General features: G+C 38.2%; 1 long non-coding RNA gene across 1 annotated transcript in view; it reads right to left on the bottom strand.

Annotated features, from left to right (window-relative positions):
• Positions 1-23,550, bottom strand: part of LOC122881834 — a 56,857-nt gene that overhangs the window by 3,782 nt on the left and 29,525 nt on the right. The window lies entirely within an intron of this gene.

Here is a 23,550-nt window from a genome sequence, read left to right as displayed (position 1 = left end):
AATGTATCTACATTCTGTAATTACTTCTCTATACAGTATAGTAGCTTTCATTGTTAGTGGCGGAGTACGCCATTCCTGCATTGGATTTAGATTGCCTTCACATGGACGAGGGATTCACAGGAAAAGATTACTGTAACTTTATTTCAGTGATATCAGCCTCACTGTATATTTGTCACTCTTTTAACACTGTATCAGAGCTATATTAAGTTACTGCTAATGCAAACCCAGCATTTCTTACTGCTGTTGCTTCCCAATAAAAGCGAAACTGGCAAAAAACAAGGCAAGAGTAATTTTAGGCATGTTTTCATCAGCGGATAATTTTTTTTTATTTTTGCAAGGGAGTAATGGAACAAAAAGCCGCCACAGTGAGCTGTTAGATGAAGAGTTGCAGGCGACAAGCTACTGAACACCTCCAACTCGTCAGCAAGTGTATTTTACAATTATCAGTCACAGAAGAGTTAACATTTAGTTTCATTCTCATGCCAGAATATAATCAAAATCCTGTATTTAAGTGATACAAGTCAAATGTCAAGATTGTATTGACACTGATACATTTTCACTTTCATTCGTGGGCAGTGTGCCAAAGCTGGATTACAAGACTAACAGAAGGTGGATAGCACTGTCCATCCCAATAACATTAAAAATGATGAACAATTAATGAGTGTGTAATTACAGCACACCATAATACTCTAATGAAGTGGTACCACAGTGGGAATACTCATGCATATTCTACCTTCCATAATGAGCTTGGCATTACATGTATCGTATTTGTACAGGGAGACACCATATGGCAGAATGTTGGAATGAGAGAAAACTATTGTTTATTCCAGACCTCATCTCTTTTATTGCAAATCACTGACACCACTAGTATCAGAGCTTTATCTTCACACCATCGAACTGAATTATCCATTTGGCTTTAGGTGAAATAGCCTGATAGAGACATTACCCATGAAATGCCTTAGTGACTTGCTCTTTCTGTTCTCCATCTTTGACCCTGATAATGACTTGAATAGAGGCTTTTCATGAATATAAATATAGAATTGGATGAAAGGCAATTTTCTCAATAAAATACCACTCTTGCAAATTTAATGTGGAGTAGTGTTTGTCAAAAAGGTACTGTGCTTTTGCAGTTTACACATTGCATTGTGCACTAAGTGGCCACTCTATTAGGTACACCTCTTCATTTATGTAAATCACTCACTCCTCTAAAGAGCGAGTCACATGTAAATGAAGCCTTAGGATACTGTAAAGCTTACACACACTATTAAACTACATGTCAGAATGCACATGACGCAATAATTACATGTTGTTTACTTTGAAAAATGAATGATGGTTTGTGCCAGCATCTGAGACCTTACCAAGAATTATGCAGCAGATGAAACACATGCAATCAGCTGTAATACTGAGGGCAAAAACACCTTGTTCATAAGAGGTGTCAGAGAATGATAAGACTCATTCAAGCTGACAGACGGGCCACAAGTACACAAAGAATAGTACGGTACAACAGTAATGTGTAAAGGGCATTTCTATAATACACAGCTCATTGAGTTTTAACGTTGCTCTGGTTAAACCAGAAAAATAGCTTAAGCTATAGTGGAACAGTATGATGAAGGAATGGGAAAATGCTGCATGGGTTTCTAGTGCAACATAATGATGAGCAAGAATGTGATGTGAACAGTGTGACTCTATCTCATGGTAGTAGTAGCAGTGGTGGTGGTGGTGTATTGATAATGGATTATTTTTTAATGGATTGATCCACCATTTCATACCAATAAAATAAAAAAAGTTATACTACATTAAATATCCATATTACAGCTTAATGTAAGGCAACATGAAACATAGATACAATCCCACATATCAGACATAAATGTACATACATGTATTGTATTGATATTTATGTTGCGTTATATGTGAATGCATTAGGGGTGCAAGGAGACTAACTACTACCTATCAGCCCAAACAATGGCTCACAAACCAGCTAAACATCTTTGAGATGAGCTGGATGAAACATTAGCTGCATGAATGTTTCACTGAATTTACTTCAGAAAATGCTAGATGCTATGCAGTCATCAAAGACTGAGATTCCTTTGAAAGCTTCTAGCATCTTGTTGAGTCCATGCATAGAAGAATTCAGTCTGTTGTAGATGAAACAGGGACAGCTTTGGATCATTGTCATTGATGCAAAGCTCCTAAAAGCAAGCGTCATCCAACTGCAGAGCTGTAAAGCTCATTGCCTGCAGGAGGTATTACAGTTAAAATTGCAGCAGCTATTACTTTCCTTGCCTGTGGGTGGTGCCATCACATTGTAAACTGCAGCTGCTATTGCATTCATTTCCTGTAGGTGGCACAGGTTGACATGTGAACTGGTCTACCAATGACTTAACAGCTCCCTCTTGTGGTGAATTTGCAGTCTGTGAGCGAGACTAAGTTACTAGCCAGTATCTTGAGTTGCTTTGCATCTAGAACAAAACAGTCGGACCTGCCTAAGTGGTCCTGGCTAGGTTTATCTAATACAATGGCCACTGAGTATGTTTTTTAAGGTTTAGATTTGTTGTGTAAGGCAGGTCTTTCTCAACATCAAACAGGAACTCCAAACCTCTTTGCTCGCTTCTACCTGAGGAGATATTGTCAGTGTTTTTTCCTAAGGGTGCTTGCAGCCTACAGCAAGGCTGTTTGATGTTGGCTCAGGACCAGACTTCATTGGGTTCCAAAGGCGGATAAAGTTCACCAGCAGATTATTTGCTATTCTCTATCAAACTGCAGCCCTACATTTCCATCCTTCAGCTTGGGAAGCTGCCATTGCACCCAGCATGTAAACCTAAAATTTCCTTACAACATACAAAGAGTGGTTATGAAAAAACATCAAAATTACTAATTACTAAACTAAGGCAATGTTCACCATTAATGGTTTGACTTAGCCTTGAATATTACGGGTGAATGAATTTGTGCTGGCTTCTCTGCACAGCCTTGTCAGTTGTGGGCTAAAAGTACATTTTCAGAATTGGGTAGCTGCAGCTACTCTGGTTTGGCATATTCACTATAATGACTTGATCTTGATAAGTTTAATGGAGGCATTATTATACTACAAGAGGGGGAGGTCAAATTTGCTTTACTATTGCAGAGAGGAAATAATTAAAGCAGTAACTAAATTCGAGTATGTATGTACATGAAAAATCCTTAGTGACGGAAGCCAGACAGTCTTTCTTCTCTCTCATGTCTCTCTTCTATAAGAAGACATTATATGGCATGTCCACAGGGAAGGTGCTAGAGGGTGTCTGCCTGGCTGGCTGAAAGTTTATGGGCTGTGAAGGCCAATTTGAGCAGCCTGCAGAAGTAGTCTAAAACTGCCATGTCACCTTCCTCCCTCTATCGCTCTCCAATAGAACGTTGAAGGAAAAAAAATCCACTATCACCAAGGAAACAAAACTGTTCAAAACTATTTGACATTTTGAGTGGTAGTGGCATGGATTTGTGTACCGTAAACTGCTCATTAATATTAAATGAGGAAGTGACAGTTGGAGGGACTTGGCATACGCTCTTGGCACCTCAAGCGGGATTGCAAGTGATGGCTGGGTGCTTTGTTTAACCCAATATGTGGTGGTTAAGTGAAAGAACAGCTGCTTTGGACCTCTAAGATCAAGCCACTGCTTGGCAGTGTCGAGATAATGTGGTCAAACTAAAAAAAACGAATATCACATGTACATTTTACAGCAAGGTTATACCCGTTCCATTTTTATTTTATATTGATCATTGTATTACAACTCTTACTCCATTTGTTTATATAAATCAGAGTCCCATTTTAATGGTGACAAATGCAACATGTGTTATCTTGAATATTCATCAGATTCTGGACATCTCAATGATAATGAATTTAATTTCTTTACTGTTATTCATTTATTCATGTTTAGTTTTTTAAATGATATTCTGATTCATATCCATTCAGAGTAGATTTCAAGTATTTTGGATCTGGCTTTTGTCATAGATTTTGGCAGGGTTTCCCTTGTTTCAGACAGTTAACTAACATCATGTTATGCCACAAACTAAATATGCAGTTGCAAACAAACAACACACTGTAGCCATAAAGAACATGATTAAAATGTGTGTCTTATTTTCAGTATTTATGGCAGACGACTTTCGTTGTGCTAGACTGGTTTTAATATCCACACAAAGCTACAAAAATGTTAATGTGTAGCCACCGAAAATAACAATTCATGTCCCCCATTGTGTTTTATGTTTGTGGCTCCTTGTTTCCTGTGTTTATGAGGAAGGCCAAATGTAAAGTCATATTTAATTACAGAGCATTATTGTTCAATGAGACTTTGTTAATGCAAGCTAGTGTCTCAGATATAAAAGATAAAGAGGCAGCACCTGTAGCCGAGCATAAATGAGACAGTGTATTAAATTTTTTGGAGTCCATGTTCATGAGTCCATTCACAGCAATGAATTTGGAGATGTTATGCGTAATCTATTACTGATAACTATTGCTGATTTAATTCGATGAAAAACAAAATTTTGTGGATATTATTGATTTGATAAATGACGGGGATCAGAATTAATATATGTCAGGAAAGGGACCTGGAAAGCTGCTTACTGGAACTCCTCTAAGCGCTCAAGTCATACTTTGTGATAAAAAACCTCCAGTTCTGAGAGTGGATTTGGGACCCCCACAACGATTCCACAGCATTGCAATTCCTTGCCTTTGACTTCTCCGACAAAAAGACCGTTAAGAAATGTTATTTGGCATGAAGCGAGTGGCACAGGCTTCGTTGGCGGTTTGTGCCATTGCATATGGGAAGTCCTTCAAAGTCAGCCGTCGTGCCGCAGGCAGCATTCTAATGAGGTCATCAATAACCTGCAACAGCTGCTCAGAGAGAGGGACCTAATCTGTTAAACTCTAGCCACCAGTGACTCTGCCGTAACTGAACAAACAGCTCCAAAATAATGAGAGGTATTCTATGGAACATACAACAATACTTTACTACGAACCATTAATTGGTGGAACTGCAATATTTAAAAAGTGCCAGCAGTGACAGTGAATGATGATTAATTCTTTTCTCATTGTTTTCAAACACAAATCACACAGACGCATATTCACAAACTCTGCCATGGGACATATCATTCTGTTACATTTGAAGAAAATACAATTAGCAGCACCTAAAATATTGTGCATTATCTGCAATAAATAAATGTGCCAATGGCCTCGCTTGTCAAGAGTAATTTTGAAAATGTAAAGCAATGATATTCATCACTCCCAGATGTTCAAAATCTGATTAGCAGAGATAACGTTCATTACCGATGGATGGACGCAGACAGACCAAAAGAAGGATAAACAAGGGCCAATCCACAAGCTTTGCCATAATTCATCATGAGGAAGAACAATAGTCTACCAGACTAGAAGAACTGGTTGGTTTGTAGTGTCTTGTTGCTAGCTACATGAAAAGGGCAAAGTGACCTTCTGATTTTGATAGTGGAGGCAAATTTTGGTTGAATGACTTCCGATCCTCAATTTATTTCCTACCCTGAAACATGTCAGTGTCAAGCCTTTGCCGGTCTCACCATGTTGTATAGTATTGGTTTTCATCATCATTACATGGTTGACCCCTTCTCTGTCTCACTGTTGGAGACACCAGAAGCTTATCTATTTGTGTGACATTTGTGGCATGGCACCTGTAGCGGAGCATGAGCTAAGACAGCAAGAACCCCCCCTAACACTAGCACACAAAACAGGTGCAACTCTGCTTACCAGTAGTTACTTACAGTCTGAGTATACCCAGTGCAATTCCTAATCCTTAGGTCCAAGGTCTTGACAAGTAAATATTAGGAGGTGTGCATTATCCTCACAAATAACACATTGATGGCAATTTTGCCAGTGCTTCCCAATCAAGCTGGCCTTAACGTAGCATCTTAGTATCACATTGGTTGGCTCATTAATGTCACAATATGGGTAATAAAGTGCTGACCCCATGCAACAACATGTGAAATGTTGTATTGGAACTGTGCAAAATTTCACAGGGAAACAGACTGCAGAGAAACAAGTCATGTATGTATATAGAAAACTCAGATTGTCTAGTTTTATGAGAAAGCTGAATCATCTTTATAGATCAAATGGCTGCAAAGTAATAAATCAATAAATAGTGATAAATAAACAGTGCAAAACGGACTTGGCAGCTTAGCTGCTTAAACCTAATGGTAATATTGTTGTCTAAGTTGCTTAAAAATGAGCCTTACCTCTAGAAAGGCAATTTCAGGTCAAATATTGACAATACCTGCCATTGGCATTATGTTTTAGGTGTCCTATATTCATTTTGTGGTACCATATATATTTGCACCTTGCAACTCCATGAAAAAGAAGTTTCCACTTCTATCTACTATCCATTATGAAGTTGTCAGTGCACCATAGCAGGGAGCACAGTGCTTTTAAACAAAAAGAGAGGAGAGATTTGATTTACCATGACTAATGCTAGTTCCTGTCACACCCACTGATAACTCCCACCAAGTTTCTAACTGTGCCACAGGTGTTCCACACACCTCTGGCCACAAAACCACCAAATTTAGTCAAAACAACCCTGTTCATATTAGACTATTGGCTGAATCATTGATATACAAAAATAGGATTGTATTGTAGGAGTGCATGCTTGGGTCTCAAAACAGAGATAGTTGTAGTGGTTAGCTGTTGTCGTAGTTATTATTTTAGTATATTATGATTACGAGACGATTTTCTGTAGTAATTATTATCAATTCCATTTACCAGCTAATGCAAAGCTACTTCACTTTGCATTAGTTCGAAATGCACTACAGCTGTTACTACACATGGATTTCATTGCCCATTTTAATCCTGTTACTTTCAGACTCTAGGAGCAAGATGTATCCTTGAATGGTGAGTAGGCCTTGCTGTGACGTTGGGCAACATGAATAAAATTTCTGATAAGTCCCTGTTTCTCTGTAGTTCTGCCAAGATGGCTCACATGCAGAGGCAAGTAGGGAGGTGGTGGAAGGATTAGGAAGAGGTTATATCTGAGGCTCACTTGCAGTAGGGCACACTAAAGCAATACAGGTTCAGCAGATGCTGCTGGAGCATGGCCACATAGTCACAGATTAGATATGGAGGCCCTAGCTAATTATAAGAAAAGCAGCAGCTGACAGCAGCCTCGCCACAATACTAATATAAATCCAAAGTGGAGTTAATGAATGAAACAGGATTTTAAAATAAATGCATGCAGTACTTAAAGTACATTCATGCAACACATAAATCTGCTACTGGCACTACTGTGCACTTAACAATATCAATTTTTTCTGAGCATTTAAACTCTCCTACCCTCCATTCTCTCAGTTTTATTATGACGGTTTTCTTGCATTAATGTACCTCATCTGTCAATTAATCACCTTGATTATACATTTATTTACCTAATGGAATCTACTTAGCCCTGCCAGTCCTCTTCAAAATGATGCATTGCTCTTATTGATGGACTGATTTCTGTAAACTGCTTGTGTCCCCCCTAATTGTCCTCATTGATTAATTTTCACTATCTTGTCACAAATGTCGCCTTTATTTAGTCCACACATTCATTTGTCTATGCACTTGTGTCAGACATGTTAAATTAACATTCAACAGGCCCCTCCAGCAAGGCTTGGGTTACTGGAGATTACCTTATCATAAAGTGAGGAGTGCTCCCTGTTTTGCTGATAAAATCTGATAAGTTCAATTTAGCAGCAGTACAATGTGCATTATATAATTAGGGCATTGGATGCAGGGAACACTGCAGTATTTTGAAAATACACCTGCCTACAGGAGTGAAGTTAGGCAAAAAAGGATACTATACTTATGAGACTCTGGACGTATTGGAGTCTGGAAAAAGTGAGTGTAACATGCAGTCTGACCTCCCCTTGTCCTCTCAGTAACTTCAGCAATAGTTAACATCATAATGCTGCTATTTACGGCACCTGTTAAATAAGGCAATATCTCAGGATCGATTTTGCTGCCGCTCGCTCTACCCCTTTGGCACTCTCTTCCAACACGTTGGATTTGATAACTCAAGCTCTATTGATTTTTCTATAAGCAAAAATAGTCTGCACAGAGGCATAAACAAAAAATATTGGTTGTGTCCACATGCTTTTTTAAAGATCAATATTTAAAATGTTTTTGTTTGGTTTGTGTGGGACATTGTAACTTTATATACATACAGGAACCGTATTTACAACTGATAGATTTCTTTCTAAAACAAGCAAAAGGAAAGAAAAGAAAAGAAAATTAAATGTGAATCCCTATCAATATTTTCTACGAGGTTTTATAAATTTCCAGGAAAATGTATGCAATCCGGTTGTCGCATTACAACTTCACATGCTTCACATGCTTGGAAAGAATGTCACTTCTCCAACTGCAAAATTGCCTTGTGTGCTATACATCTTCTTGATGAGTGCATGAAGGGAAAATATATTTTTGGAGGGATGAAGCTGATAGAATGGTGAGGTGATATACATGGAGATTGCTGCCCAGACACAAATGGAAATACACAGTATGCAACAAATGCAGAAAAGGTAATGGTAAGGCGGTGTTTGGAAAGGTCTTGTGGGATGGAAGGAAAAAAAAGCTGGGGGGAAAATGGAAAGAGAGGGACTATAACATTCAAATGACAGATTGGGATCTAGCATCCTGAGGTGGGGAGAAAGTGACAGAGACTAATGGATTTCTGTGCCTGGTGTGATTAAGAGGCTGTACTAAACCTGAGATAATGTGCTGATATCTTCTGGGAGATGCTTGACGCTGGCTGATCATATCTCAGTGGACCCGAGACAGTCGAGAAGCCGCTCACCTCTCTGCAGCACTCAGCTCACCCTACATGTCCAGTCTGGTTATGTCTGAAGAAACACACCCATCTTCTCCACAATCTCCCACTATTATAATAATAGAGTGCTGATTTAGTTAAAATGTTAAAATGTTTTAGCAATGGCTCGACATGTGTTTCTTGTTGAGCATAATGGAATGCATACAAATGTAGTTCACCATTAAATGTCATGTGTTGTTCAAGTGTAGGAAATGTTCTATTTTTGTGATGCTATTTATGCATTTATTAGTGAGAAAAACTTGAAATACCACGTGAGTTGGCAAAGCAAAACGTAACATTTCATGGAGTAAACACAGGCTACGGCGCATTAAACATTGCTGATGCTCTTATGTATGGTTCTTGCGTTTCATTGTGCCGTTTCACATTTACATTTGATCTTAATCAATGTTCCGTGCTCTAATGAGAACACTAGTTTTTACACGCTTGTTGACCTGCCAGATCAGGATGTACTCAATGTGATCAGAGTCTTATTAGCCTTGGGAAGGTAAACACTAGTCTCTAGCACCATAACAACCCAACCAATGTTACAAGCCCTCACCATGCAAGAACTACCACAATAAGGTATCATTTAATTTTCTAAAGGAATAACGATCAATCGGGGTATCAATTTAAAAACGAATGATGAGTGGGACTCCAATGCAGCACCTGTGGAAATATGACTCTCGTCAATTCATTCCATACTGTCATTACTACTTAACTGGTCCAGTGGGACTCCTTTGCTGCAGAATAACAAGTCCCTGCATCGCAACAACTATATGTCCTTGGTTTCCCTGGGGAAGACGACTCCAGCTGCCCAGATCCTGTTTCCTTGCTGTCAGTTTCAGGCAGAAGAAGCCTGACAGCTATATGTTGTACCTCCAACATGGATCAGGATGCGGTACTTTGCTTTCAAATCTGAATACAAATCCACAATTACAGTGTGAAGTCTCTGCTGATTAATCTTGTGCGTGATGTTGTGAAAGGTTTCTGTCTGAATTGCAGTATCTTGGACTGTGCTGCATGCTTAAAGGTGCTGTGCAGAATTTTCACCAGATAAAACCTTCAGTTGATCAAACATTGCTATTTAGGGGGTCTGGATACTTTGAGACAGTTTCCAGCTAGTCATCTTATCTGCCCCAGATTAAAACTTGATAGATCAATGTTTGAGATGAAAAACGTTTCACTGGCTTGATCTGGATGCAAACTGAAGGAGTAGAACGATAAGACCTATACAGTTGGGGATCATACTGTATGAGTCTGTATAAGTAACTGGAATATTCAGACAGAATGCTTTTTAATGCTACTTCACTGTGTACTGTGCTATTACAGACATTTTAAGAGCAATCTTTTAATATTACTAACTCTCCGTGTACTGACACTTACAATATGATTTGGAATTAATTGCATAAATGAGTAGAATATGTAGGATTTGTTTATTTTCCCCCCTCTTGTTCATTATTGAATTAAACGACACAATCCAATTAGTACTGTGCATTACCCTTTCTTGCATTTTGATTAAGCAAGTAAAATATTAAGGCTGATGCTCAGCCAAATTATGTTACAAATCCTCCAAATCACAGGGCTTTTCATTCATGCGCAAAGATATTATTCTATAGAAACTCTCTGAGCTGCAGGCTGAGAACAAGAATGCCTTCATCTGTCAGTAGTTAGTACTGTAAAGACTGACCTGTCCAAACACATCTAGTTTAATACAAATGTAATTCATGTAATAAAGAAAAAGTCTGCCATGCATGTATTTGTTTTCTACATTTTCCCATGTAATTATGAACAGAATTTGATACACAAAACAATGTTATGATTAGGCTGAATATTTCCTTTGTCATCACAGTTATTCCTGTAATATCTTCCCCCTCCTGTTTTATTGTCAGAACAACAAATATTTGAATAGAAATGACCTCAATTTCGAGGGAACATTTCATTTGGCTGGAGCGCGTGCTATACATATTGAGGAATGGCAACATGTCAAGCCTGACAAACTGATTCCCAAAGTAGCAAAAAAATGACACCGCTTACAGCCAGCACTGTCTTCACCGTACGTGTGTCCCAAGTATTTTGGATGTCACTACAAATATTTTACACATTGAGGGCAGAGGATGTTTTGTTTTTGTCTCACTCTGATTATATTCACTCTTTTTTTTCTCCTCCGATGGAGAGCTGTGACACAGACAAACCAAGTTTTCATTGTCAATCAAACGATCACCAGACAAGGTTTCCAAAAAAAACACCTTTCATTGTGTCCAACACATTACTGTGATGGTATGTCTGCTGGAGAACAACAGCTGTTGCAATAGTTGAAGGTTATCACTTCTTATTTTATAGAAGACATGGCAGGTGTCATTTATAACCCACTGACATATTGCAGCTGGCTCTATGGAGGAATTGCTTCAACATGAGGAGAATTAAATACTTTCTCCAGCCATCTACCGGGGTGAATAAAGCCAGAAAATATAACATATGACCCCAATTTTCCCAATGTTTATGACAGATGTGAATGTGAAGAGGTTTACTTTCTCTTTTAACCAATCTTTAGCAAGGGTTGGGACTTTAATTTGGTGGTCTGTAATCTGGGTGAATGGCTGTGTCATATATCAAAACTCTTGACAAGAGTCCTGGGTTCAAAACTGTTTGAAAAACCAACAGAGAGTAAGATGCCTGCCTACTGCTTACAGCGCTCTTGACAAAAAGAATGAATCTGTCCCTGGCACTCAAAGGAACGCTTGCTTTTAGTTATACTAGTACTCTGCATCCAGAATGATTGATTTCACGGCTTACCATTACCATATGTTGGTATGTATGTAGCACTGTTGTCTTAAACACAAAACAGTGTGGTGTTCTTGACCACTCTACACAGAAAACTTGATCAACTGGTACACAGGCTTTCTACTCAACAAACAATTGGAAGCAAAAATAAGCAAAAATCTAAATTGCATAGCCCAACCAGCTCTTTGTCAAAGGGACATCAGTAGAGAAATTGACCACTCATGAAACAATGGAATAGAAGGGGAGTGCATCTATTTGCAATAATAAAGTGCAAATACAAGCAGCCGGTCCTTAATGGAAATCCTCACTGTATCGCTCATTGCTGGGGCCCCCCAAGGCTTAGCAAGATTGAATACACCATATGTTTATCTGGAGCTTTTCCCCTTGTAAGTGGCACTGACGGCATGGTTTTGGCACTACTCTTGTCCTTCCCATAATGCATCAGTCCAAAAGCTAATTTAGGCAGTCACTTCCCAGACAACACACACAAAAAGGGACTGGGGTTTTTATTTGGGTACTAGATCACTGCTATCCATCCACTTTGTATATCTTACATAGTTTATCAACTCCAAGGTTTCACTGTGTTGTATATGTGTACAGAATAGCACATACAAAACCTCAAATCAGACATTTCACTTGCATGATCAATAGAGAAATGAAGGAACACTATGTCCTGCAAATTACGTTTATAAAACATTTTTTGATGCCTTAATTTTGTACCCTGGCAATGTTTTTTCTACTGTAGGAAGTGCTACATTTATGTACCATGCCAAGTTTATAGGAAGTAGGGAATGAATTCGAACAAGTACTTCGTTCGAATGCATTTGAACGCAACCCATATAGTGTAATGCGTGGTGCCAAGGTGGTCAGAGAGAGTATCTTACCCTTCAGTATAGTCTTTACATTATCCCATGTGGTGTCATACAACTGCACTAACACTGTAGTGAGAAGGCAGTCAGACGAGCTTGTACAGTTGAAGTTGCTCCTTCCTGGTGCCTCCACCGCTCACTGGGGTGGCAAGCTAGCAGGTGAGTCCTCAGATTTGTTGTCGTACAAAGTCGGCAAACAGTCTTATCTCTGTTGGTAATTTTGCCGTCTACGGTGTAGAACCCAAAGTATTTCCACACCCCGCTTCTCAGAAGGTTCGGTGTTGGGACTATCTGATCAGCACGGCTATGGCTTTGCTCGCTATAAAGAGTACAGTCTAGACCTGTTCTATATGACAAGTGCCCTGAGATAACTTCTGTTATGATTTGGCGCTATTTAAATAAAAATAATAACTGACTTTTAAATTTCCTCCATTTTTATTTATTAGCTTAGTTTACTGATAGGTCAAAAGGGGATGCAATAGATAAAGTTGATAGTGGATTTTAAAAACACCCTCTGCTGGACCACAAGTCAAACTACTTCAAACAGTCTGTTGCACTTATAAACTGTAAATTTGAATGTGAATTTGAACAGGTCATTACAGTTCGAATATTCACATTTTTCCCATGTTCAAACAAAGTTAAAATTTCAAATAAAAAGTGACAGCCCTAGTGGGCGTACAAACCACAGAACATATTGCTTTTTCAAATTCATAGTATAAATGTAATTTCTAGGAGACCAGGCTGTCATGATATTGTGCTACAATTTGTCAATGGTACTTCACTACAATATGCTAATCCAGACAGTCACACCCCTGCTACACTCTATGTGTGTGAACTGAGCTCTGATTATTATTTTATGATATCCATATCTCATCTAACCTTGTAATGATATTCCCTTGTCCTGCCTCAGCAGCGCTCCCCCTCCCCCCAGTTACCCTGCTGCTGCCGTACGGCCATTTTTAGCCCCATAATTTCCTTGGCAGTAAGCTCCTGATGAGGTTGGTCAGGGATGAAGACTTCTATTAACTCAAATGTTGTACATGAAGGGAATTGCAGACCCATAAAGCAAGGTCTTGTCAGTCTCCCAGGTGAGCTCTAGCATGAAGAGCATAGACTTCCTCTCCTCCCACTGGCAGATTTGCCTTAAAAGTTTCAATGCCTGAGGGGGAAGGTAAAAACTTTGGGAAAGCCTGATTTTCCCCTTCACTTCTCCAGCATTCATGCTGTACCTGCTGTTTAGTGAAACTGACTCTCTCTCAAAAAAACAAGCTTCACTTAGTAATAAAACATTGAAGAGCATTTACAATAATTACTTAATTTGAGTATAATTCATCAAGACATGGCAGGGTCCCAACATAGGTAAAGCTCTTTATTTGTTATTTAGAATGTCATAAAAAACACCATCTACTGTTTGTTATGAAAATCTTAATTTAATCTAAATTTTTTTAAGATCCAAAAACACCATTTGGAGCTCAAACCAACTGTAGTTTAACTGTATGCTTTTTTTCTTTGAGGGACTCTGGTTCACAATCAGCAGCCCATTTGTGTTTTTACCACATTTTGCTCTTAAAAAGGTACCTCTCATAGGGCAATGGAGCAGTTTTTCTATGAGTGGATCCCCATTTTGCTTATCTCGTGCAAGCACACAAGGACCAAGCGGCAACATACGGGGCTGAAAAATTAAGCCAATCCGGAAGTGCCAAAAACTGCCCCCATGTTAAAATGCCCAACTTCACAGTAGAAATAAACATATTTACAGCTTGGTACAAAAAACGGTTCTGGTCTCTATAGCTAATTTCTCCCTTCCTGACAACTGCACGGGGGATGATTTTTTTTATAACTCACCTGTTTAAATTATATTAAGGCTTAAAGTTATGCATAATTAAGGATGTGGCCGCTTTGAGTGACAGGTGGATTGTTTCAGCAACCAGGCTTCATTCGGCCCACCTCAGCTCCACCCACAATCCACGCCTTCGACCATTTTTGGATTAGCTGGCAGCCGGCTTAGAGTCAGGTACTGCCAATATGGCGTCAGCTGGAAACACCACACTGAGCTTCACAATCGCTCTTCAGAAACATCATGGAGACTAAGTCAATATTTTATACAGTCTAACAAGGCACACATGCACACACGCGCACACACACGGGTGACGCAATACACTGTGCTACCAATGTGTCACACTATTTCAACAATGCTGGATTTAAAATATTTTAAAAATAGGATTTGCAAATGTTTTATGAGGAGGGAAATGCATTCGGCACATTTGACCTCAAAGATCCACAAAAAGCATTTTGGTGAGTAAACATAACTTTTGTTTGTTTACAAGAAAACTCTGCAGGGCCCCTTTCACTTTACATTACTGAAAGCCTTTTTCTGATCTTTTTTTCGTCAAAAGTAGACCTTGTTTACTCTAAACTATTTACAGTGAACAGCATCTTCTTGCAGCATAAAAGGTTTGAATGTGTGCAGATGAAAATTTGTTTAAACTGATCTTTTCAAAAAATCTGGGTATTTTTCATGAAAATCAGTTAGAAGCCAAATTTATGAGCCGTAATCATGTTAAGAGGGGGCACTTACAAAATAGCCTACCACTGGCAGCCTGTAGGGGGGAAAGAAGCAAAACTGTTTGACTGACTCAGTCATTACTTTTTTGGTGAAGTAGAAACCTCTCAATCCTATTCTTGCCTCGATGAGTGTTTGCTGGATATTGCCCTGATATTTCTTGTGTTCTCATTTCCTCAAATGCTCTGGGAACTGGAGGGAATCACTGACACTTGTCAGTCCAAATGTCAGCTACAAAAACAAATTTTTTATTTATTATATATTTTTTTGTTTTTTCTTTCTTATCTATTGACAGTGTTGTGTAGTACATCCCACCAAACCTTATATTTTATTAAAAATGCACCACAACCTTTTCTGAATCAAATGTACACATTTCTTGAAATCTTACACTATGAAACACACTCATAATAGCTGCCATAAAATTAGTTCTGGATGTATCTGACAAAACAAAAACTCAAGGACAGGAATTAAAGATGCAGAGCAAACCACAAGGTGATATTTTCCTTTGTAAATGGACAAAAACATGTGATTGCATTACACCGGAATCTCACATTAGTCCTAAATCTAGACATGAAGACAGCGGCTACTACTGAAACTGTGATTGAGTACTGTTATACTCATGATCAACTTGATGACTATTGATCAAAATTCCAAATTTAACAGAATAATATTGACCAAAAAAACATTCTGATTGTTGAGCTTTGCTATGTTTTGCATACAGCATACAGTTTTGCTGCCTTATTTTTATTTTTCTACAGCTTTTATTATATGCTTTCCCCCCCACAGAATTTCCTAGGAAGATACAGAAAATAATGTTGGCAGTTGTAAAGGATTTGGATGCAGTAAAATATTCCATATATTATCCTGGACACAGCACAGTAAAATGTTGTGCAGACAGCTGAAACAGTGTTGCTGATGGACACATAAAAGCATATTTGCAGTAGCAGAAAAATTATTTTCATAGCTGAAATCAGAGAGGCTGTGTTTTCATACCACTGCATGCACATTAGTGTATTGGGGGAAAATTGTGAGCTTAAAAAATACGATGCAATAAATTAGTGGGGAATCGCTGCTGCCTGAAGGGTTGATTTGGGATTAAAATTCCTCCTTTCATACCTGAGGTAAGAAATGTAGACTATTACACACAATTTTTACTCTGATAGCTATAATATTAGTCTATTTTAGCATAATTGAATCCTTGTCTTAATCTGAGTCAACAGTTTAAGTATAGTATGTAAATTGAAACAGTTGACAAAAATAGCTATACATTAATTTATTTTGATAATTAGGGTCATGGTGTCAGAACTGTGTGGGAGAGTATTACTATATCATGCTGTGGTATTGATTTTTCCATTCACTCCTCTTGGGAAAACATATATTGTTAGGTTATTACTAATATGCAAACCATTACTCAATTTTTTCATATTATCTTGCATTTTCCTCTGCACCATTGTTGCTTCCAGTTTGACTTGCCTTGAAAATGTGCAGCCTGGATATCCATGGATATTCCACCCACGTAAGGTACTGAATGAACTCTTATAATTTGGTTGATAACCTCCTCTGTTATGTCAGCAGTATAACATTCCCAGTGAGGTGGGATGTAGTGTAAACAGCAGTGATTAAAGCGTGTTATCTATCCTGCCTTTTGACACTTGTATATCTGAGGCTGGGTTAAGAAGACACATGCTGTCAGGCAATAAATCTTAGTTATTTCCCAAGGTCTAACCATGTTTACATTTAGAGAGCTGCCTTCAGTTGCGTAGAGAGTAATATCTCAGCCGGTCACATACAGTAAGTGTTTGGGAATATGTCAGTAACCTTTCTGTCAAAACAGGTGTTATTTAAATCCAGATATTCAGTAGCAACTTATCAACTATTAGCTAATGCTGAAAAAATGCAGTCATCATTGATAAGAATTGTAAAGCTGTATCCAAGTCACAAAACTGCACAGAAAACAATGATAGATTACTTTAACAGTAAATGTCTTCCATGTTTGGCATAACATGTAAATAACAAATTAATAGGTGATGATAACTGAATCATGAGAATTGCACAGCTGGGCAAACATTGCATGGTTCAAGCCCAATTTTAATTTGAAGTGGTTTCTTCAAACTACTTTTAGAATCAGGCCGAATTTCCACCAGTTCAGCTTGCTGTTGAACCACTACACATTGTCAGCTAGCTGCTGCACTGGCAGTCTTTGAGAACAGATGAGTGAAAGAGCGCAAATTTTAAGCATATGGTTTGTTTGAAGGATTCAAACATCACATAATCTAATATAGTTTTAATTACTGGATATAATCAACATCCCTCAGTAAATTTTGTATTGAAATTTCAGGTGTACAGAGATTTTTTTAAAAATGTTTTCAGTCAAAAGACTGAAAGAGAGGACAGCACTACAAAATCTAAGATGAGGTTTTTAAATGGTTTACAGCAGGCGAGAGAGTAGCACATTATTTTCCTATTTATTCTCTTTTAAATTTGAAAGTCTATGCTATATAAATCTTAAATGTTCATTTTAATCTAATTTACATCAATAATTAATACATGATACAAGTCCTGAAATTGTATATAAGTTTATACAAGTTATATAAGCAAATAAAATGAATGAATGAATATCCAAAGTTAACATTTTGCAGCGTCAAGCTCTCAAATTTGTGTGCCTATGTGCATAAAAGAGAGGGAAATAGATAAGAGAGCAAGTGCGCACATATACAACTCTGTATACTGGTTGTCCAACATGTAGACAAATATTTTGTTGACATATGAAAATGCAATTAAGAAGGATTGCATTTCACATTTAGAGCCATACTACAGAGAATTCTGCCATCTACATGTGTAAAATATTCCACCAGGCTACAAAATGGGCTCTACCTATGAAGGTGTCTGCCTGCACTTTAATGAGAGTCGGGGTAATGGGCTGTTTAATCTGGCCTCAGAGCTGGGATGAATATTATGATTAAGAATATGACAGTACCACTTCCACACCTTGAGAAAGAGATGATTCTACACGTGTCGGTTGTCGCCTTGCGTTAAACGGTTGTTTCATCACTGTCAGCGACAGATGCCACAATCCCCCTCCTGCCATACTGAGCTACTGCAGAGGAGCCTCGTCACAACACACTAACATGACAAGAGGAGAAAGCATTCACTGGTGTGCATTATTCTGTAAAGAATATCAATCTGGCTATATGTGTTCATACAGGAGATACTGTGTCACAGAAAATGCCTCAGACAAGAAAGGGGCCCATTAACTACCAGATCCCCTGATAGAAATGTAACACTTGCTGTAATTCATCACCTTTTTCAAGGGAGGTGCACTGCTGCCGGCCATTAGGACCACTGAGGGTTTAACCACAGCCCAGCAATGAGTTGTAGTCATAAACTACTAGAGTGTAATCGTGTGGATCTGTATGAGAGGGTTGTGCACTCGGTGATGGAGTACCCAGACTTCACTGAACCTCTGAGCTGGCCAGCATTGGATCATTTGGATGTCATGCTGTTGAAATGCAATATAAATATAGATTGTTCTGCTCTCACTGGGGCAAAATCTATAACCATGACCTGGGAGGCTTTGATCTTGGGCTAACATATGACCAAGGCCAGTTTTGTTTGCTGAAGGTAAATGTGACAATCTATAAAGAAACGTTACCTCTATGGATTAAACAAGTACGCTCGTGCTTTTGAGTAGGTTCAGTGGCGGAAGGAGCGTTTCTGGATGTACAACACAGCAGACTGAAGTTGGCTGATACTTATTTGTTATCAAGTTATTAAGTTATCATTTTTCAAAATTCAGCTGTCAGAATTAATGATTCTAGAAAGATTCTAATTAAAAACTATTTAAAAAATTTAAAAATATACACTAATTTGACTATTTCATATTTTTGTTTGCATTTTCCATAGTGGAATATACTGTATATTGATAAAGTCAACATTGTGATATTACTACTACTGATAGAAATATATTTTTAAACTTTTAAGTTCAGGTATTTTGTAAGTGGAATTATTACTACTATATTTTTTATTATAATGTTGCTGTACACCTCATATTTTAGTGCTAAGTTTACTTTCATTGCAGCTTGAATAAGATTGTTTGGTTATCCAAATTAACTGAAGGGGGTTGTAAACACCCAGGGCAGGGAGGTTAGCTGAGTTGTAAGTGAAAACAAGACCCTTTTGTTCAGGAGACTGAACTCCCAGTGAACGCTGACATGATGATGAAGGGAGTCCGGATGGGACCTTGTCAGCGGGCCACTGCGCCATCCCCTAGAGCAGCGCCACAGCGGATGAGGGTGCCACCGCTCTGTCCGTTAACATAGAAAAAATGAGGGAGAGGTAAGCTGAGGACTGTAAAACAGGGTCAGTGGGGACTCCCTGTGTCTAGCCCCACATCAAGAGATGAGAGAAGACACACAAGCCTGGCTTTTAGAGAGAACACATTCACAGAGCAAGCAGTGAATGGGGCTCTGTCAATTTGCCAAAGTAGCTTGGGTGATTAACATTTGAACTGTGGCGCATCAAGAGCCCCCTGTGGATGAATGGTCATTCTATCAGCCTCATTAGGGGAAACCTATTCAAGGATGCCAAGCACAAATTGCCCAGGCCCAACTGCTCAAGCATGAGTAGAGAATGACAATGGCAACCCAAAGTAAACAGTTGCGTCTCGTAGATCGCTCAAATCCTCCAGTAAACAACATTCAGAGCCAAGATAAGCAATGAGCTCCTTAAACTGATGGAGTGTGTCATAATAATAACCTGTGTAGCACCATGGTAAATCGCTTCAATGTGGTCGCCTCCTCAGAGTAAATAACCTCATGGGACAGACAGCGTGGTGGCCGATCAACCAGCTAGTGAGACATGAACACACACACACAAACGCTTTTTTATTTACGTTCTTATATAATCGACTATTCTTTAACTCAGTTAATTCAGTTTTACAAAATAATAGCATAACAACACACTCCTGCTTTTAGCAGTAAATTGCTGATGTTACAGCTCTACATCTCTCTCTATCTCTCGTCCAAGTCCTTAGTGGGACCACAGTCATTTTGGCACAGAAAATGTTCACGGTTAGTGATTGCTCTCCCATATTTGTTTTTTCTTTACCCTTCTCTTCTCTCTTCAGTTAAAAATCATTATGATCTTATTTGATAGACGTGTTTACCCAAGCTCTGGATGGAATTCATTAGCCATAATTAAGCGTTTACTTGATCAGGAGGGTAAAAAAAAGGATTATGTGAAGTCAGATTAAAGGAAGCTGAGTGAAACCAACGAAGAGATTATCAAGCGCTGCCAGGCAAGCAGGCTGCCTTTGGAGTTGGGCCCTCTCTGATCGCTATCTCGTTAGTGCTTTATTCGTCAAATGCAAGCTAATGCCTAAAACAAGCTTGGCTTTATCCAGATTCTTCCACAGGAGCATAACTCTAGAGATGTCTTATTGACCGATTGGTGGAGTGGATGCACTGAGTCAGAGATGAGATTAAAAAGACTGGAGAAGCCAGTGAAACACTTGTGTGAATTTTGTAAATGATGAAATGAAGTTACATTTCAAATTAATAAAGTATCCACTATTTCAAATAGAGAAAGGGGACAGTTTTTATTTTTTTAAATGTTTCATACCCATTGTTGAGTTAGATTTTTTTGCTGTTAGTCATTATAAATAAAAACAATCATGAATATTAATGAAAATGAGGTTGAAGAGAGTGGTGCGAATGAACTAAAACCTTTGCAGGCCATAAAACCAAAACAGCAAGTTGAGGAAAACTACAAAGCTAAGTAGAGCTCAGGGGAACTGCAGCTTTTTCTGATGATTCTCTGGTTTGTCACTATGAGCAACTCCTTTCATTTCATCCATTATTGATATAAAAACAATTGATTAGTGCAGATAAGTTTGGAAATCATCTATAATTGTGCAAACATGTTTGTATTTATTCAGTCATTAATGCTTATAATGGCTCATTAAATACCTTAAACCCACCAATGGATTTTCTGCAGTCAGAAACAATCTGTTAAACTGCAGGTTTGCTTTACATCTTGGAAGTCAAATACATCCATTGTTTTCAAAAATCCATTAAAAACTGTTTGCAAACACACGCTGCTGCAAACCTGCATTACAACAGACGGGAGGAGCTTCTGGCTGTTGTAAATACATAACTTTAGAGTCTTCATGGGCAAAAATATTACACTGGCATTTGAAGTTGAGAGTCTCACAGTTCTCAATGGATAACACAAACATTGGACCATCTTTAATTTCATCAGAATTTCTTGCGCCATATCTGTACCTACATTATTCAGTAAAGACAGTTATCAAAATTCCATTCACCTCTTTTGTATTGTGGTGGCTGCAGAAGTCTCAACAATAAAAATCTGAAAACCTTGTGAATACCAATACTACTATTGTGTGATAAGTGGAAAAGTGTGTGATTTATGAGAATTGACCCTTTAAATATTAGTATAATGTCTCTCATATGAAAGGCTTCTGTTTTTTCTTTTGGTTTCTTGCCTAATGGATAAGACGTAGTTGTCGGCAGATGAGTAATTCTCACATTGCCTTTGCACATCCCATCCTTCCAATTATTTTCCTGCCACTGATCTTGGTCAGAGGAATTAATATAGGAGATCAGTAATAGAAAAGGACACTGACATGCCTCCCCACACACAAGTCTATGCGCAGTGATTAATGTTAAAGTGTGATTTCTAACATTACTGACCTGTTGATTTGAGGTCGGCAAAGCACAGCCTGTCAGAGCGCTGCTGGAACGCAGAGAGGAACCTGTAATGAGGCCTGTGAGAGATGCCAAGCTGTTGGAAACCAAAGCATACCGGCTGCTGGCTGAGACACTTGGCAGTCTGGCAAGCCAGGTTTAAGGATTACTGGCTTTTTAAAAGGAAAAAAAAAGTTGATGGATTTAAAGTTAACTGAATGCTAAATGTTAAACTTTTTTCTAGCTTTTCTTTTTAAAACAGATGTTTCCATTAGATAAAAAAACACATTATTTTGCAAAGAAAGGACTTAAAATGTCTGATAACTTTAAAATGAATCCATGCGTGCTTCTCTTTCAGACCAAAAATCATTTAGTAGAGCCAGGGTATGTTTTTAAACTTATTTAAATTAGAGCAAATGATAATAATTTAAAAATTAATATAGCTTGAGCATGTTGGTGGTGGTTGATGGTGACTAAAAGCCACATCAGGCTACGTAATCATAAATCTGTAGGACCATCAGACAGGCAGCAGCCTCCTAATCTTGCTGATTCAACTTTATGGTCATTTTGGATGCTGTAGTTTGTGGTGCTGCTGAATTTTATTGTATTATACTTTTAATATTTAGTCTACACTTAGTGATATAAATAGGATGGACAAAATATTAGAAACAACACTCAGTATACTGCAATATTCATACACATTTTTTTCCAGAATGGATATGATTTTTTTGTGATTCTGGAAGTAGAGTTATTACAACTTATTATTCAAAATATTACTATATATTTCTTATACCATAAATGATTGTGCCACCTTGACATCAAAGTTGTAGCTTTCTGTATTTATGTTGCTCATGACCAATGCCAGAAAGCTTGCATTACTTCCCAACTTTTTATGCCATATGGACAAACATATAAGCTAAGTTAGTTGTTTACTCTTACAGATTATAAACAGCTGCTAGACAATACGCCATAATGGCAGAGCCATTTGCAGAGCTTCCACTATAGGATAATTAGGTGGTTATGTTATTATGAGGAACCAAACAGACTGTAAGTGTGAACAGTCCTATCATTTGTTTCATGGCAAAAAAAAAAAAAGATTTTATGAGTAATCAACAATCGGGTGTGATGTTAATTTGAGGGGATAGTTGTAACAACTCAGGCTTAGTTTTTATCTGAAATCGTCTTGTCACTAAGCATCATGACAAACTTGGTGAATAATTTCAAACATCCGCAATCACAGACATGCTGCTTTGAGAAAACTTAAATGATTTGAGTGGCAGTAGTGAATATTAAAATTGCTTAAATAAAGCTTGATATGCTTCAAAGACTAGTGGCAGGGCTGAGCGACTGAAACGTCAAACAGAAATACAGCAACCAATTCTCTCACCCGTTTCCTCTCCAAAATGTAGAAGCAGGATTTAACTACTTGGTCATTCAGCCAACGCAAAGCAAACACATATTTTGACAAAAAGCTTTGTGCACACGTCCAGTGTTAATCTTAACTCATAAACTCTTAATAAGTGAATGGAGTTTGCTAAGTTGTTATCAGTCAATCAAAACCAACCAAAAGAAGAAGTCAAAGTTGATCAGGAGTTAATGGACATCTGGAGGAAGTTCAAGAAGGTTATTTACATCCAACTCCAAAGAGCATCCCTGAACAGAAGGCCCTATATGACTACCTGTTACAATGAGAAAGAATTACCGTCCTTAGGTCATGTGACGAAACCTGAACATGGTCCATTCACTGAAAGAGGCAGTGAGCTACAGCCAATAGCGCTGGAAAAACTAGCAAGTAAGCCTTCATTTTAGAA

Source organism: Siniperca chuatsi, linkage group LG9 (assembly GCF_020085105.1).
Source record: "Siniperca chuatsi isolate FFG_IHB_CAS linkage group LG9, ASM2008510v1, whole genome shotgun sequence".
Lineage (NCBI taxonomy): Eukaryota > Metazoa > Chordata > Actinopteri > Centrarchiformes > Sinipercidae > Siniperca > Siniperca chuatsi.
The sequence above is the reverse complement of the archived record's forward strand: the minus strand, read 5'-3'. Positions and strand labels throughout refer to the sequence as shown.